Consider the following 17411-nt stretch of genomic DNA (forward strand, 5'->3'; position numbering starts at 1 on the left):
TGAGTCTCTTTTGCAACATTAGACAATAAGGGGGCATTGAGGCCATGCTCAACTAGCTCAAAAGATGCTAGGATCACAGACTGAGAGCTGGAAGGGAACTTAGGAATCATTGGATCATAAATTTGGAGATAGAAGGGTTAAATGATTTCCCAAGGTCAAGGTCATGCCAGCCAGTAAGTAAGTAGCAGAGGTGGGGTTAGAACCCAGCTTCTCTGACTTCAAATCAATCTGTGTCCCTTTATTTTATAAATGTGGGATCTAAAACCCAGAAAAATGAAGAAATGTGCCAAGTGATACTAGTAGGATTTAAATCCAGGTCCTAAAGCCCTAGATTTAGCCCTCTTGTGGTCACACCATCCCGATTCCCATAGTGAGTGGGTAGCAAGGTCAGTTCTTGAACCAAATTTCTCTGGTAGCTCATTCCTTCCTGAGACATCTCTCATATATGAAGGTTTTCCTTGTACTGAACCGAATTTGATTACTCCGGGATCCACTGGAGCCTGGTTTGTCCTCTGGGCAGAAGTGAAAGATGTTCTCATGGTCCCTGAGGAGTTTGCAGTCTGTCTTTAGGGCAGAAAGTCTAACCACACAAAGCAATTAGAGGAAAAGATTAATTGGTATGACCTGAAATGCTAAATAAATGGTCCAAATAAGGAGTGAGATCAAAAACAGGGGAATCACTAGAGAAGGATCATAGATACAGAGTTGGAAGATACCTCAGAAGCCAAACAGTCCAACCTCCCCATTTTTACAGATGAGGAAACTGAGGCACATGGAAATTGTGACTTGATTTGAATCCTGACTTCAGAGACTTCAGACCAGTGATCTTTTTCCTACCCCTAGGTGAAGCAGTATTTTATATATGCATGTATGTATGCATATGTATATGTAAATTTATGTGTCTATACATTTGTGTGTGTCGGGTTTAGGATAAGAAAGGAGAAGGAAGGAGAATGACTCTCCCCAGTAAAGTTTGCGAGAAGATGCTAGGTGCTCTCTCTCACAGAAAATCCAGGTCCTGAATCATCCCAATAAAAGAGATTCTTAGGGCAGCTAGGTGGTGCAGTAGATAGAGCACCAGCCCTGGAGTCAGGAAGACCTGAGTTCAAATTCTATCTCAGACACTTGACACTTATTAGCTGTGTGACCCTGAGCAAGTCACTTAACCCCAATTGCCTCACCAAAAAAAAAATTGCTATCATTTTCCAATGACTTCCCCACCCCCATCCCTACCACTTGTTTTCAACTAATAGCTGCCCCAAAAGGCAGGGAAATAAAGAGGAAGAGAGAAGCAGGATTTCTGATATCTAGTCTGGTTGAATAATGATAATAATAATAATTCCCATTTATGAAGCCATTATGTCATGGGGAAATTGGGTGGTTGTGGGGGTCCTTCCTCTTTAAAGAATTACACCCGGGGCAGGTAGGTAGTGCAGTGGATAAAGCACCGTCCCTGGATTCAGGAATACCTGAGTTCAAATCCGGCCTCAGACACTTGACACTTAACTAGCTGTGTGACCCTGGGCAAGTCACTTAACCCCCATTGCCCTGCACAAAAAAAAAAAGAATCACACCCTCTCTCACACAAATCCAATTAGAATTTTTTTAAAAAATTAAGCACTAGAAAAAGGAGACCTCAAGAGGAGTTTCAAGGGGAGATGGCACAGAGATGATGCTCTAAGATATCTATCTCTTTGTGAGGAAAGGAGCAATGGTCTCTGAGTAGGGCATAGCCAGCACCATTCAAATTATACTCCTCCCAACCTGTTTTGAGGATTCAGGTCTCAATCCCCCTTCCCTCTGGCAGACAGATCATGTGGTTCAAGTAACCCTGAACTGATCTCAATGAGGTCCTCTCCTGGGCTGTGTCCATATAAAGGAATGCCCCTGTGTCACCTCCCCATTATCTGAGAACTCAAAGAATAATTATGAAAATTAGGGTTAAGAAGACTGCATTCCGATTAGCTAGATTTTGAGATTAGATTGTGACTCTTAAGTAATCAGCCAATGATGAAAGAAGAGGGTCCATTTCGAGTTAGGTTCTAGGGATTAAAATGGGGCCTTTGAGCTCCTATTCTCTGCACTCACACTTGCCTACTGCACACTGATGGAGGTGCCCATTCTCTGGAGAATGAAAATAAACAAGCCTTTGACACATTGCTGCCAGGTTCCAGAGAATTATTGAATAGGGGTTGTTTTTCTCTCATCCTTGAACAGGAAAAAGGTCATATCTTTTACACATGGTCATGGGGTGATCACCTGAGCCTTTATTGGGGGTGGGCTGGGAGAAGTCAGGCAAGGGGTGACTGTTACAATCTCTGGAGCCATTCCCATCCCCCTGGAACCACTCAGGAAGCAGCCACACCTAATGGGTTTATCTCTCTTACTTCTCAAGGTGTGTTTGTCCTTGAGTTTAGCTGGCCAGTTTAAACTTTAATCCTAACCCCATAACAATTATCATCACTAAATTACAGTTTACAAAGAATTCAGAGAAACATTGAAAGAGATACATATATATATATACATATATATATACACATATATAAATATATATATATATATATATATATATATATATATATACAGTGAGGGAAAGTAAGGTAAGCAGAACAAGGAAGACTATATTCATGTGGGTAAAGCAATGAAATGGAGAGGACAAAGAAATAAAATTGAACACTATGCAATTTTAGTGATCTAAGCTTGGTGCGGAAGAAGATATATTCAATGTACCCTTCTTCCTTTTCTGCAGAAGTGAGGGACTATGGGTGTGCAACACTGCATATGCTAAAAAAAAAAATTAAAAAAAAAAAAAACAAAAAAAACCCAAACGAACAAAAGGGGGCAGCTAGATGGCACAGTAGAGCACCGGCCCTGGAGTCAGGAGTACCTGAGTTCAGATCCGGCCTCAGACACTTAACACTTACTAGCTGTGTGACCCTGGGCAAGTCACTTAACCCCAATTGCCTCACTTTAAAAACAAAACAAAACAAAACAAAAACCAAACAAACACTGCATATGCTATACTGTCTTTCTCAGTTGATGTGAAGATTCATTTGTTTTGTTGAACTTCTCCACTCCTAATTTCCTTCTCCCCTCCCACATCCCTCTTCTGTTTTACTTTTTATATGAAGGCACAATTCTCTGGAGAGGGAAGGGACGCATTCAGAAAAGAAGTTGATAAAACAACAAAACATATCAACAAATTTATTGTAAAGACACAGTTTACAAAATGCTTTTTTTACAACAACCCAATGAGGCAGATGGTGCAAGAATCATCACCATCCTTATTTAACAGGTGGGAAAATGGAGGCTTAGAAGTTGGGTGATTGTTAAGGGTCAAGGCTAGGACTCAAACTGGGGTGTCACAATTCCCTGCCCAGTGTTCTTTCCACTATCCAATACTGCCTCTCCATGGACCAGGACTGCATTTAAATGTGTTTCCCCAACTCAAAAAGTTTGAATGGTTTCCTGTTGCTTAGAGGATTCCATACAAACTTCTTAGTCTGGCATTTAAATATTCTGACCCCAAGCTACCTTTCCAGACTTATTTTATGCTCTTCTCTTCCCTTGTGTTTCATTCTCAGCAGCTCCACACATCCTGCTATCTCCTTCCTCCCTGCATTTGAACAGACCAACCCCTATCCCTGGAATATACTGTAGACTCTTTGCTCAGCTACCTTATTGAAATCTTTCTCTTCCTAGCAGGCCCAGTTTACATATTACCACTTCTTCCAGGCAATCTTTGCAGACACTCTCTGAAGAAAGCAATCTCTCTCCTCAAATTCCCTGGAGGACTTTAAGATCTCTCTTTTGTCCCCGTATCTTTTCACCTTGTATCATACTTACTTGTAAATGTTTCATATGCCTCCTTTGAGACAAGAGGTTTCTTCTTTTTAAATTTAAATTTATTTTGTTTTCAGTTTGAAATCTACCCCCACCCCCTTATTGAGAAGGCAAGAAAAACACAAACCATTACAAATATGTATAGTTATGAAAAACAAATTCCCTCATTAGTTCTATACAAAAAAGGGAAGAGACAGAGGGACAGAGGGACAGAGGGAGGGAGGAAGGAAGGAAGGAAGGAAGGAAGGAAGGAAGGAAGGAAGGAAGGAAGGAAGGAAGGAAGGAAGGAAGGAAGGAAGGAAGGAAGGAAGGAAGGAAGGAAAGAAGGAAGGAAGGAAGGAAGGAAGGAAGGAAGGAAGGAAGGAAGGAAGGAAGGAAGGAAGGAAGGAAGGAAGGAAGGAAGGAAGGAAGGAAGGAAGGAAGGAAGGGACAATAATATTCCAACACATTTATATATCATCACTTGCTCAGTCATTCCCCAATTGACAGGCATCCCCTTAGTTTCTACCACTACAAAAACATGTAAACATTTTTGTACATGTGGGTCCTTTTCCTCTTTCTTTGATCTCTTTGGGGTGTAGACCTAGTATCAATATGTCAGAGTCAAAGGGTATGCACAATTTAATAGCTTTTTTTGGAGATAATCCCAAATTGCTTTCCATAATGGTTGGACCAGTTTACATCTCCATGCCTGTTTTCCCACAACTCCTCCAGCATTTGTCATTTTCCTTTGGTGTCGACATTGCCAGTCTAAAGAGTATGTGGTGGTACTTCAGAAGTGCTTTTAAGTTTGATTTCTCTAATTAAATGTGATTTAAAGGATTCTTCATATGGCTATTGACTACTTGCATTTTTTCCTCTGAAAACTATTCATATCCCTTGGTTGTTTATCAATTAGAGGATGGCTCTTATTCTTACAAATTTTATTCGGTTCCCTATGTATCTTAGAAATGAAAGTTTTATCAGAGAAACTTGTTGCAAAGATTTTTTTCTCCTGGTTTCTGAGACAGGAATTTTCTTAAGGGCAGGAAATAATAATTTTCTTCTTTTTATCTTCAATGTCTAGCATAGTCCATTGCACACAGTAGGCACTCAATAAGTGTTTGTTGAATTGAATTGGCCACAGCATGGAAAGAACACCAGCTCCAGAGTCACAAAACTTGGCAGTTCAACTCTTACCTTTGAAGCTTACTACCTTGGACAAAGTCATTGTGTCAATCAAATTGTAATGTGGTCACCCAGTTTCTGTCCCAAGTGTAGGGAAAATGAGCTGGAGTTTATTATATATTTGTTACTTAGAAATTAGAGACTAGTGCACCAGTTTGGGGCATTAAGCATTTATTAAAGTATATTAAATATTAGTAAAGAGAGCTCATGTGACTCTGAAAGATAGGAAAGCCTGGTTAGGAAAGAGAAGAGAGAGAAAAGAGAAAATGGGGATCCCTAGAGGGCTACATCTGCTCTCACCAAGTTCCCGGGCCAAAGAGAATCATCGCTGAACAAAAGTTCTCTGAGGGAAGGGGCAGAGCCTGCCCTTACACATTGCTTAAAGCTAATTGGCTAGCAGCATTCAAATCTATTGGTTCACTGGATTTGAGGGTGGTTTGGCACAGTCATGCTGATGTCAGAACCCAGAAAACAGATCCTCTAGAGGGAACAAGGCTTTCAGGTAAGTGTAGCTTTGAGTGAGGTAACTTCCTGACTCTGGGCTGGCCTTAAGAAAGGTCAGGCCAGGTTCTCTCAGCAGGGCCTCTGGAAGTCCCCAAACCCCATTATTTTCTCACATAATTTAACCTAGTGCTTGGCACATAGTAGACAATAAATGCTGCTGACTTGACTTAACCTCCTTGTGCCTCAGTTTCCTCATATGTCAAATGAAGTTGTTGGACTGAATGATCACTGAGGTTCCTTCTAGCTCTAGATCTCTGACTTTATAGAGGTCATTTCATTTGACTTTTCATAAGAAAGAGAAGCTCATAAAGCACTGGCCCTGGATTCAGGAGGACCTGAGTTCAAATCCAGCCTCAGACACTTGACACTTACTAGCTATGTGACCCTGGGCAAATCACTTAACCCCCATTGCCCTGCAAACCTCCCCCCCCAAAAGAAAGAGAAGCTCTCCTCAGAGGTCAAAGTCACATAAGAGGGAAGATTATTCATCTCTACAGTTGGTTCCTGGATTCCTCCCACCAAGGTATGTGTGGATTCCCGAATAGAGATGTAAAGTCAAGAGGGAACTGAGAAATGTATAGAAATATACAGTTGCCTAGCCTTTAGAGATTAATATTTTAATAATTGGCAACTAGGTAGTATAGTGGATAGAGCAATGGATCTGAAATCAGGAAGACCTGAGTTCAAATCCAGTCACTTTCTAACTATATGACCTGGACAAATTATTTAACCTCTGCCCCAGTTTTTTCCTCTCAAAAATGGGGATAATAATTGTACCTACCCTCCCAAGGTTATCCTGAGGATCAAATGAGATAATTGTAAAGTACTTAGTACAGTGTCTTGCATGTAGAAAGTGCTACATAAATGTTAACCGTTATTATTATTATTATTACTGCTAATATCAGATTCATCTTATAAAAATATGCCTTTTTGCCTGCCACTCCTCTGGGTCAAAAACCTTCAATAGCTCTGTTTTTCTATAGGACTGAGTCTACCTTCTTTAGCCCAGCATTCAAGGACCTCCATAATCTGGTCCCTTTATCTCTCATTTCGGACAGTTAGGTGGCACAGTTGACAAGAGTAAGAAAGACTCATCTTCCCGAGTTCAGATCTAGCCTCAAACACTTCCTAGCTGTGTGACCCTGGGCAAGTCACTTTACCCTGTTTGCCTCAGTTTCCTCATCTGTAAAACGATCTGGAGAAGGAAATGCCAAACCACTCCAGTGTATTTTCTAAGAAAATCCCAAATAGGGCCACAAAGAGTCAGACATGGTTGAAAACTACAACAACAACAACTACTACTACTACAACAACAGCAGCAGCAACCACCACCACCACCTCTCACTGCTTCCCTATGAGAATCCTCTGATCCAATCAGGCCAGTCTCTCCCCTGAAATATGCCCTGGCCAATCCAACCTTGCCTGGGGAGTTTGGTCATGTTGGGTTCTTGGCCTGGGATGCCCTCTCTTCCAATTATCCAAATCCTGCCCACCAGGCAAGGCTTAGCTTAAGTAAATACACACGGCAAGAGGTACCTCAAATAGCACTGCATAGGTCATAGGACTTAGCGATGCGGGAGCTTAGCCATCTCATCCAACCCCCATATTTTACAGATGAGGAAACAGGCCCAGAAAGTGGCTCTCGACTCTGTCTGGCGGGGGAGGCTAAGACCAGACCTGTCTAGGACTAGACCTGAAAGGTTTACGTGTTCAGATCTCAGCTTCAGAGGTCTCGGTACAAGAATTTAATTAATGTTCCTTTAACATACGCTTACCCTGAAGCTGTTTCAGCAAAGGGCTCCATTTTATAAATCAAAACATAAATAAACAAATAAAGAGGGAACAGTGACCTGGGGAAAAACACAGCAAAAATGGTTTTATATTTTCACTGTCAGGATCGCAGAATGTCAGAGCTGGAAGGGACCTTGGAAACCATCAAGGTAAACGGCCTCATTTTACAAAACAGCAAATAGAGTCTCAGTGAAGAGATGTGACTTGCCTAAGGTTATGCAGTCAATAAGGGACAGAAGAAGCAGGAGAGGCCTTCTCACTCCTGGTGCCCGCACTCCTTCTATGATACTGTATTAATTTTCTATTCTCTCTCCCCATCAGAGACCCCAGCCACAAGTTTAGGATCCAGGAGCATTTATAAGGGGAATGAGTTCTACCAGGATTAGGCATCTACTCGGTGCAGGGCACTGTGCTAAGCAAGGGGGATACAAAGATAAAGTTGGAACACAGTTCCTGACCTCAAGGAGGAGCTGTCAAAGTATAGTGGGAATACTGCTGCTGCTACTACTACTACTACCACCACTACCACTACCACTACTACCACCACCACCACTATTATTACAACTACTACTACCACAACTACCACCATTACTACTACTACCACCACCACCACTACCACTACCATCACCACCACTACTACCACTACTATTACTACTACTACTGCCACCGCTACTATTACTACCACTGCCACTACTACCACCACTACCACCACCATTACTACTACAAGTACCATCACCACTACCACAGTTACCACTACCACAGTTACTACTACCACTACTACCATTACCATCACTACTACAATTACTATTACTACTGCTACTACCACCATTACTATTATGACCACTACCATCACCACTAACACAATTACTACTGCCATCACTACTACTACTACTATTACAACCACTATTCCTACTACTACCACTACCATTACTACCACTACTACTATTACTATTAGGTTAACATATATAGGGAGAGAATTGTAAGATTTGTAAAGCATTATAATAATGATAATAGCTAACATTTATATAGCACCTACTAGGGGGCAGCTAGGTGGTACAGTGGATAGAGCACCGGCCCTGGAGTCAAGAGGACCTGAGTTCAAATGTGGCCTCAGACACTTAATACTTACTAGCTATGTGACCCTGGGCAAGTCACTTAACCCCAATTGCCTCACAAAAAAAAAAAAGGGAAAAAAAAGAACCTTTATATAGCACCTACTATGTACCAGGCAGTATGTCAAGTGCTTTACAATTATTATTTACTTGATCCTCACAACAATCCTGGGAAGGTAGTACTATTATTATCACCATTTTACAGTTGATAAAACTGAGGCAAACAGCAGTTAAGTGTCTTTCCAGGATCACACAGTTAGTAAGTATCAAAGGCTAGATTTTAACTCAGGTCTTCCTGACTCTGGGCCCCCAGTTTGATCTACTTTGCCATCCAGCTGCCTAAGACAAGTATGTTTTGATGAGGTGGAGAAGGGTGAAAAAACTTTGTCTTGACACTGCTATTCCCTTAAACCAGCATTTCTTTCTTTTGAAGGAAGTTGGGTTTAAGTAACTTGCCCAGGGTCACACAGCTAATAAGTATCTGATGCCAGATTTGAACTCAAGTCCTTCTGACTCCAAGGACTCCTTCTCTATCCACTGCACCACATAGTTGCCCCTTCAATCATTTTTTTTTTGTGAGACAATTGGGGTTAAGTGACTTGCCCAGGGTTACACAGCTAGTCAGTGTCAAATGTCTGAGGTCACATTTGAACTCAGGTACTCCTGACTCCAGGGCCAGTGCTCTATTCACTGTACCACCTAGCTGCCCCCTTCCATCACTTTTTAAAGAGAGTTCAGGGACTACTAGGCCCCACCCCTTCTCAGAGAATCTTCAAGGTAAAACTATTTTTATACTAATACTGAAATAGTTCCATTTCTAATACAGTAAATATCATAAACATAAGACACACAAACACAAGTTCTTTGGAGAGGGAGAGTCCTCAAAAAATAAAGGGGTCTTGAGACTTAAAAGTTTGAGAACCACTGCCCTAAGCCAGCACTCCATTTCTTTTTTGGGGAGAGGGGGGATTTCTAGCAACTGAAATACAGAGGCACCTACTTACTATGGGCTTTATTGATAGCCTACAAATCATTTCTGGAACACTCATTCACATAAAAGTAGCACCCCATTTCTCCTCTTTGCCATTAAAATTCTTGTTTTGTTTTGGTTTTTTTTTTGTTTTGCAGGGCAATGAGGGTTAAGTGACTTGCCCAAGGTCACACAGCTAGTAAGTGTCAAGTGTCTGAGGCCAGATATGAACTCAGGTCCTTCTAAATCCAGGGTCAGTGCTCTATCCACTATGTCACCTAGCTGCCCCTGCCATTAAAATTCTTAACCAAGTCGTCTACACCAGCTACTTCCACTTCCTTCATCAGTTTCCACCTCAACTCCTCCACTGAAACTGCTCTCTCTAAGGTCACCAATGCCTTCTTTATCAAGAAATCCAATAGCCTTTCCCCCATCCTTATGCTTCTTGGTCTTTCTTCAGTATTTGCCACTATTGTGGGGCAGCTAGGCGGAGCAGTAGAAAAAGCACTGGCCCAAAAGTTGGGAGGACCTGAGTTCAAATCTCACCTCAGATACTTACTAGCCATGTGACCCTGGGCAAGTCATTTAACCCCAATTGCCTTATATCTGGGGCCATCTCCAGTTGTCCTGACTGTCTTTCCACTGCACCCAGATGGCTCTGGAGGAGAAAATGGGGCTGGTGACTTTGCACAGCTTTCCCTCACTTAAATCCATTTCAGTTCAAGGCATGACATCTGTCATGGTCCTCTTGGAGAATGAAGGACAAACAACAATAACAGCCACTGTTGTCCACCCCATTCTTCTTTATCCTCCTCTTCCTTATCTGTTTTCATCGATTTTGCTCTCTCCTGGTTCCCCCATTTTTCAGAATCTCCTTCTCATTTCTCTTTGTTTCTCTCCTCTCCCACCACACCCACGTCTCTGTTCTTGACCCTCTTTTCTTTTTACACTGTTTTCATTAGTGATCTCATCCACTTCCATGTCTTCCATATAATAATTCAACTGCTTATATTCACCTCTACGTGGATGCCTCTCAATGCTTTATCATTAGCCTTGACCTCTCTGAATTGACAATAATTGGAAGCCTGTTCTCAGTGGAGCTGATTCTTTTCTTGGCTACACTTTGGTTGTGGAATTATTATGTAAACACTAAAACAGGTAATAATGTAGTCATCAGGATCAAGTCCATAGGTTGAGGGGTGGAGATGGGGGAGACTGTTCCTAGAGACAGGATTTTTTTTCAGAGTCCTTGATTTCAGTTCAGGAGTATTTTTCAAATGCTGCTAAACTTCAAGGGAGGGGAATTCAGTCGCCAGGGATGAGGAGGTAAGTGACTGAGGCTAGGAGGGAGGAAGTGAGGGGAAGGGTCTAAGATTCCCAAGAGGTTTTGATTTGGCGCAAGGCTGAGGTCCTTGAAGTTTCAAGTTTGTCTTTGATGCTTTAGTTGTTGTTCAGCCATTTAGATCATGACCGACTGTGACCCCATTTGGGATTTTCTTGGCAAATGTATTGGAGTGGTTTGCCATTTCCTTCTCCAGCCCATTTTACGGAGGAGGAAACTGAGCCTACACACCTCTGTTTTCAGTGATGACTTCTTTTCTGACGCCTGTCCCCACCTTCTCACACACATACACCTACAAGCCTCAATACCCAGTACCTTCATTCAATTATCCAATGAGAATTTATTCTGCATATACCACACAGGAAAACAAGAGGCAGTGTAGGTCAAGGGCTAGCTGTGGAATCGAGAGTCAATTTAATCAACAAGAATTTATTGTGAGTAGGAATAATAATAACTAGCATTTATAGAGCACCTACCGTGTGCTAGGCACTTTGCAAATATTCATTTGATCTTAACAACTCTGCATTGTAGATGCTATTATTACCCCCATTTTACAGTTAAGGAAACTGAGGCAGACAGTGCTTAAATGACTTGCTCAAGGTCACCCAGCTAGTAAAAATCTCATGCTGGGTTTGAATTCAGGTCTTTTTGACTCTAGTACCAGCGTTCTATCCACTCTTCCACCTAGCTGTCTTTATAAGCTAGGCACAGTGCTAGGAGTTGAGGGTACAAATACAAGACCTAGATTTAAAGGCCTCTAGGCAACTCTTTTTGTTTTGTTTTGTTTTGTAGGGCAATGAGGATTAAGTGACTTGTCCAGGGTCACACAGCAAGTAAGTGCCGAGTATCTGAGCTGGATTTTAACTCAGGTCTTCCTGAATCCAGAGTCGGTGCTTTATCCACTGTACCACCTAATTGCCCCATGGCAACTCTTTTAAGAATTTAGCAGGCGAGGGGGGGGGCAGCTAGGTGGCGCAGTGGATAGAGCAACGGCCCTGGATTCAGGAGGACCTGAGTTCAAATCTAGCCTCAGACACTTAACACTTACTAGCTGTGTGACCCTAGGCAAGTCACTTAACCCCAATTGCCTCACCAAAAAAAAAAAATTATCATGAACAGGTAGGTTAGAGTGCTGAGCCTGAAGTCAGGAAGACGCATTTTCCTGAGTTCAAATCTGGCCTAATACACTTAAGAGCTGAGTGACCCTGGGCAAGTTACTTAACTTTGTTTTGCTACAGTTTCCCTAAATGAACTAGAGAAGGAAATGTCAAACCACTCCAGTATCTTAACCAAGAAAACCCCAAATGGGGTCACAAAGAGTTAGACAGGACTGAAATGACTAAACAACAAAAGCACAGGCAGATCTGCTTGGAGGATGTAGTACAAGTAGATAGAATTTATTTCTTCTTTATAAGATCATAGATCTAGAAGAGACCTCAAATTATTTTTTAGGTGAGGACAACTGAAGCCCAAGAAGGTTTAGTGACTCAACCAAGAACACACAGCTAATACATAGCAAGGATTCAAACCCAGGTCCTCTGACTCTGGAATCAGTGTTCCTTCTGCTAGGTTACATTGCCTCCCATGCTGTCTCATTGGGGAGTTCTCTATACCAATGATTTCAATGGTCTGGTCTCCCCCCAAAATGGAGCAAGATCTCTGCTAGGCACTGAGGATAAAAGCACAAAAATAAAACTGTCCTTGCCCTCAGTGGGTTTCTATTCTACTCATACAATCTTGAGTTGTCCAAGGAACTCATCCTCTAGTGATAACTTACCAGGCCCCAGACAACACTCCACCCTCCCGATCACTACTCCCTGATCACTTACTTGTCCTGTGTTCCCTGGAAGCTGCCTTCTGGGGGCAATAGCCAAGCACTGATGAAGAAATGACCCAATTGGCTTCTCACCTTCAAAGCTAGAACCACTTACCCTCCACCCCACCTCCACACCTGATTCTGTCCCTTGACAGAGACCATGGGTTTTAGAATTAGATAAGATCTTTAAGGTTCCAGACCCTTATTTCCCTTCAAGTCCTAGCTAAAATCTCACCTTCTCCAGGAAGCCTTTCTCAGTCTCTCTGAATGCTAGCTGAGCCCTTCCCTTGTTTGATTATCTTTAATTTGTCCTGTCTTTTTTATTTGTTTATTTATGTTTTGTTTTGTTTTTGCAGGGCAATGAGGATTAAGTGACTTGCCCAGAGTCACACAGCTAGTAAGTGTCAAATATCTGGGGGTTGGGGGCAGCTAGGTGACACAGTGGATAGAGCACTGGCCCTGGATTCAGAAGGACCTGAGTTCAGATCTGACCTCAGACACTTGACACTTACTAGCTGTGTGACCTTGGGCAAGTCACTTAACCTGGATTGCCTCCAAGTGGGGAAAAAAGAACTAAGCTCTTGTCTTCTTCTTTAGAATCCAGCCCTCTGACTTGTACCACAGGCCAGTAAAAATAACTCGCATTTCTATAGTGCTTGAAGACTTGAATATTACTTTCTTCACAATAACTGTGTGAGGTAGGTATTACTAATATCAGTATCCATTTGATATGTTGTTGTTTGTCCTTCATTTTCCAAGAGAACCAATGACATCTTTCATTTGTGAATTGGATTTAATTGAAGCAGATTTGCCCAAAGTCGTCAGCCTCACTCTCACTTTCAGAGTCATCAGGGTCCAGTGGAAAGACAAAAGTCAGAATAATTGACAATGGCCAGGGACGCAATGGGTGACCTCAGCATCTTCGATGTCTGACCAAGCACCTGTTTCAGTCACCTTCATGGTCATTGGAACAAATTGTCTTCAACTTCCCATTCCACTGGGGGAAGTCTTCCCAAGCTTGGGTTATATATCTAAGTATAGGATACCTATATCTATATGTAGGTATATGATGTTCATTTGACATATAAGGAAACTGGAGGTCTGAGAAATTAAGTGATTTTCCTACAGCAAATAGTTGCCAGGGTTAGATCTTCTGAAACTCAGTCCATTGCTCCCTCCATCATGCCAAGAGATCTATTAATAATGGAGTTCCTTCTTATTCCCCTGGGCCTGAAATCTTGGCTATTGCTCCAACTCTTTTGTGTCTGCAGAGGTAGCCTGGCATAGTAGATAGAGAGCCACAATTGGAACCAGGAAGAACTGAGTTCAAATTCCTCCTTAGAGGCAGCTAGGTGGCGCAGTGGATAGAGCATTGGCCCTGGATTCAGGAGGACCTGAGTTCAAATCCAGCCTCAGACACTTGACACTTACTAGCTGTGTGACCCTGGGCAAGTCACTTAACCCCAATTGCCTCACCAAAACACACACACACACACACACACACACACACACACACACACACACACACCAAATTCCTCCCTAGAGAAGCATTCTAGTTCTGTGGGAAGAACATTAGCCATGGGCTCAGAGGGGCTAGATTCCACCAGCTTTGTGACTGTGGTTGACCTCTCTGGGCCTGAGATTCCTCCTCTGTAAAAGGAAGGGGTTGGACTAGAATCAATTCCTTCCACTACTAAATCTATGATTCTTTGGCATTTATTAGCCTTATCAGAGAAAACCACTTAGCCTCTCTATGCTTCAGACAATTCCTAGGACTTATTTCCTGTGTTAGGAGTTCCCACGCTGGGAATTCCTCATACTGAAGAAATCACAGATCATTTGTGCATTCCGTGCAGATGGTTTCACAGCTGGGGATGCAAAGAGCAGGTCAATGCTACTGAAGGGGTCCTGGGGTCCTGAATTTCATAGCTCCCCAGTAGGCTGCTTGCCCAGCACTTAACAAGAAAATTCAGCTTCAAAGTATTGCTGATTGCCAGCTCTGAATCTACAGTCCCATGAGTCTATAACCAGTATCCTCCCCGCCAAAATTGCCTAAGATTAACCTAAGATGTCCCTTCTGCCTAGCTCTCATTGCTTATATGAACAACCATTCCATTCCCATCTTCCCACTCTCATCATTGGGGTGGTAGAAGATCCCTGATTCCTGCCGCTCTGGTTTTTTTGTTGTTTTTTTTTTAAGTGAGGCAGTTGGGGTTAAGGGACTTGCTGAGGGTCACACAGCTAGTAAGTGTTAAGTGTCTGAGGTCGGATTTGAACTCAGGTCCTCCTGACTCCAGGGCCGGTGCTCTATCCACTGCGCCACCTAGCTGCCCCGATTCCTGCCACTCTGGAACTGGGATCCAACTTAACCCTTTCTGCCTCAGTTTCCACATCTGCAAAATGAGCCAGAGAAGGAAATGGCAAACACCTTTATTTAGTATGTTTCCCAAGATAACCCCAAATGAGGTCATGGAGAGTCGGACACGACTGAAAAACAGCTGAACAGCCGCATTTATATCACACTTTAAAGTTTGCAAAACAAGTGTCCTATCTGAGATTCACAAGAGCCCTCTGAGGTTAGTATTATCATCTTCATTTTACAGATGAGACAATGGAAGCATGGCGAGGAAGCATGAAGAATCTTGAACAAGATCACAGAGCTGGTAAATGGCAGATACAGGACTTGAACCCATGTCTTCCTGCTGCCATCCCCCCTGCCATGTGATTAGTCACTTTCAGCAATTGATAAATATGCACCCTAAGGGGCAGCTAAGTAGCACAGTTTTAAAGCATCTGCCCTGGATTCAGGAGGACCTGAGTTCAAATCCAGCCTCAGACTCTTGACACTTACTGGCTGTGTGACCCTGGGCAAGTCATTTAACCCTCATTGCCTCACCAAAAAAAAAAAAAAGGCATCCTAAATAACCAGTGTAGCTACTTCTCAGGCACATCCATCTTTTTAAAGAGTGAAGCTTCTGCTAGCAAACAGCTGGGACTTATTTAGGGGAAGCTGGAAGTTCACATAGCCTGGCACAAAACATATACATACCCGTAGGAAACTGAGTGCAGCAAACTGCATGGCTTCTTTGGGGAACCCAGAACTTCTGTGTTCAGTCTTTAAACTCTCTTTGATTCTTGACCAGTCACTTAACCTCAGAGCCTGTTATCTCACCTGCAGAGAGGAAGATAATGTTCATCCTACCTACCTCACAAGGGTGGTGTGATGAAAGTACTTTGTAAATCTTACAGACCTCAGAAATGTGAATGACTGACCTATCTCAAGTCCCAAAGAATGACAACAAAGCCCCACTCAACTCCTGAAAGGTGACTAACTTAAAATGCAAAAGGTCATAGAAATTTTCAGACATAGCTAATTTGAGAATTTGTTTTCCTGGCCTATGCTGTTGTTGTTTGTCCTTTGTTCTCCAAGAGGACCATGACATCAAGGAGGTGATGCCATGGCTTACACTGAATTGGATATAAATGAGGGAAGGCTGTGCAAAGTCATTAGTCTCACTCTCTCCTCCAGAGCCATTTGGGTCCAGTGGCAAAATATATATCAGGATGACTGGAGATGGCCCTAGATGTTTAAGGCAATTGGGGATAAGTGACTTGCCCAGGGTGACATAGCTAATACTCATCTGAGGTGAGATTTGAACTCAGGTCCTCCTGACTCCAGGGCCAATGCTCTATCCACTGTGCCACCTAGCTGCCCTCCTGGGCTATGCAGATATGTATTAAAGAACTTGCTTTTTTTTTTTAATTGTTCAAAACGGGGAGAACTTTTCATTTACATTTAATTGTTAAAATCTAATTGGGAGGGACAGCTAGGTGGTGCAGTGGATGAGGCACCAGCCCTGGATTCAGGAGGATCTGAGTTCAAATTTGGCCTCATACACTTGACACTTACCAGCTGTGTGACCCTGGGTGAGTCACTTAACCCTCATTGCCCTGGCCCCCCCCCAAAAAAATCTAATTGAAAATTTTTAATTTTACATTTCGTTTTTAAATTAATTTTTAATTTGCCCAATTAGAGGAGAAACCAAATAATAACAATTAATTATTGGTTGATCAATTATTAATTGATTGAAATTGAAAAAATAAATAAGGAATGTGAGTTGTTGTTATTCTCTTATTACTATCGCCTGCTTTCAATATAAACATCACTTTCCACCTCTGGCTCCTCAGTTTATCACCCTATGTCATCAGCTAAAAACTTTAGCTTGTACAAGCTGATGTTTCTGGCTCTTCTTTGAATGGTAAGTGTTTGTGGGTTTTCCTCATTTAAATACAGAACAGGCTGGGAGATGTTGGTCTGTACTACATTTAACCACTAGGTGGCATAACTAGCCACTAACCTAATCCTGCCCGTTCAGCTCTGAGAGTACTTAGTGAAGCTAGAGAATTCAACACTTACCCCAGACAGTTTTCACATACCCTGTTTGGTGGAAGATCTGAACAAGACAATCCTCTACTTTATTAGAGTTGCCGACCAGAATTCTATCCCTTAGTTTCATCTCTCTTAATACACGGCAGTGCCAACTCATTGGCCAGGGAGTGGTGTTTTCATGCATTTACACAATCGGAAATGAGCTCTTGAGCACCCCATGTTGGTGAACACTAACTCCTTCTTCAGCCTTCCCTCATTTCAATCCAATTCTGTGCAAGTCATGACATCACCCAATGTCATAATCCTCTTTGGGAACGAAGGACAAACAACTCCTTGGATATGCTTTATTTCTTCATTGAGATTCAGCCACTAGGCATTGGAATAAAAAAGGTGACTGCAGAAAGAGACAAATATCCTGAGATACAATATGCAGCTTTCAGTCTAAGGATAGGACCGATAAGGAGAGAAATTGCCCA

The sequence above is a fragment of the Dromiciops gliroides genome, chromosome 1 (genome assembly GCF_019393635.1).
Source record: "Dromiciops gliroides isolate mDroGli1 chromosome 1, mDroGli1.pri, whole genome shotgun sequence".
NCBI classification, from domain to species: Eukaryota; Metazoa; Chordata; class Mammalia; order Microbiotheria; family Microbiotheriidae; genus Dromiciops; species Dromiciops gliroides.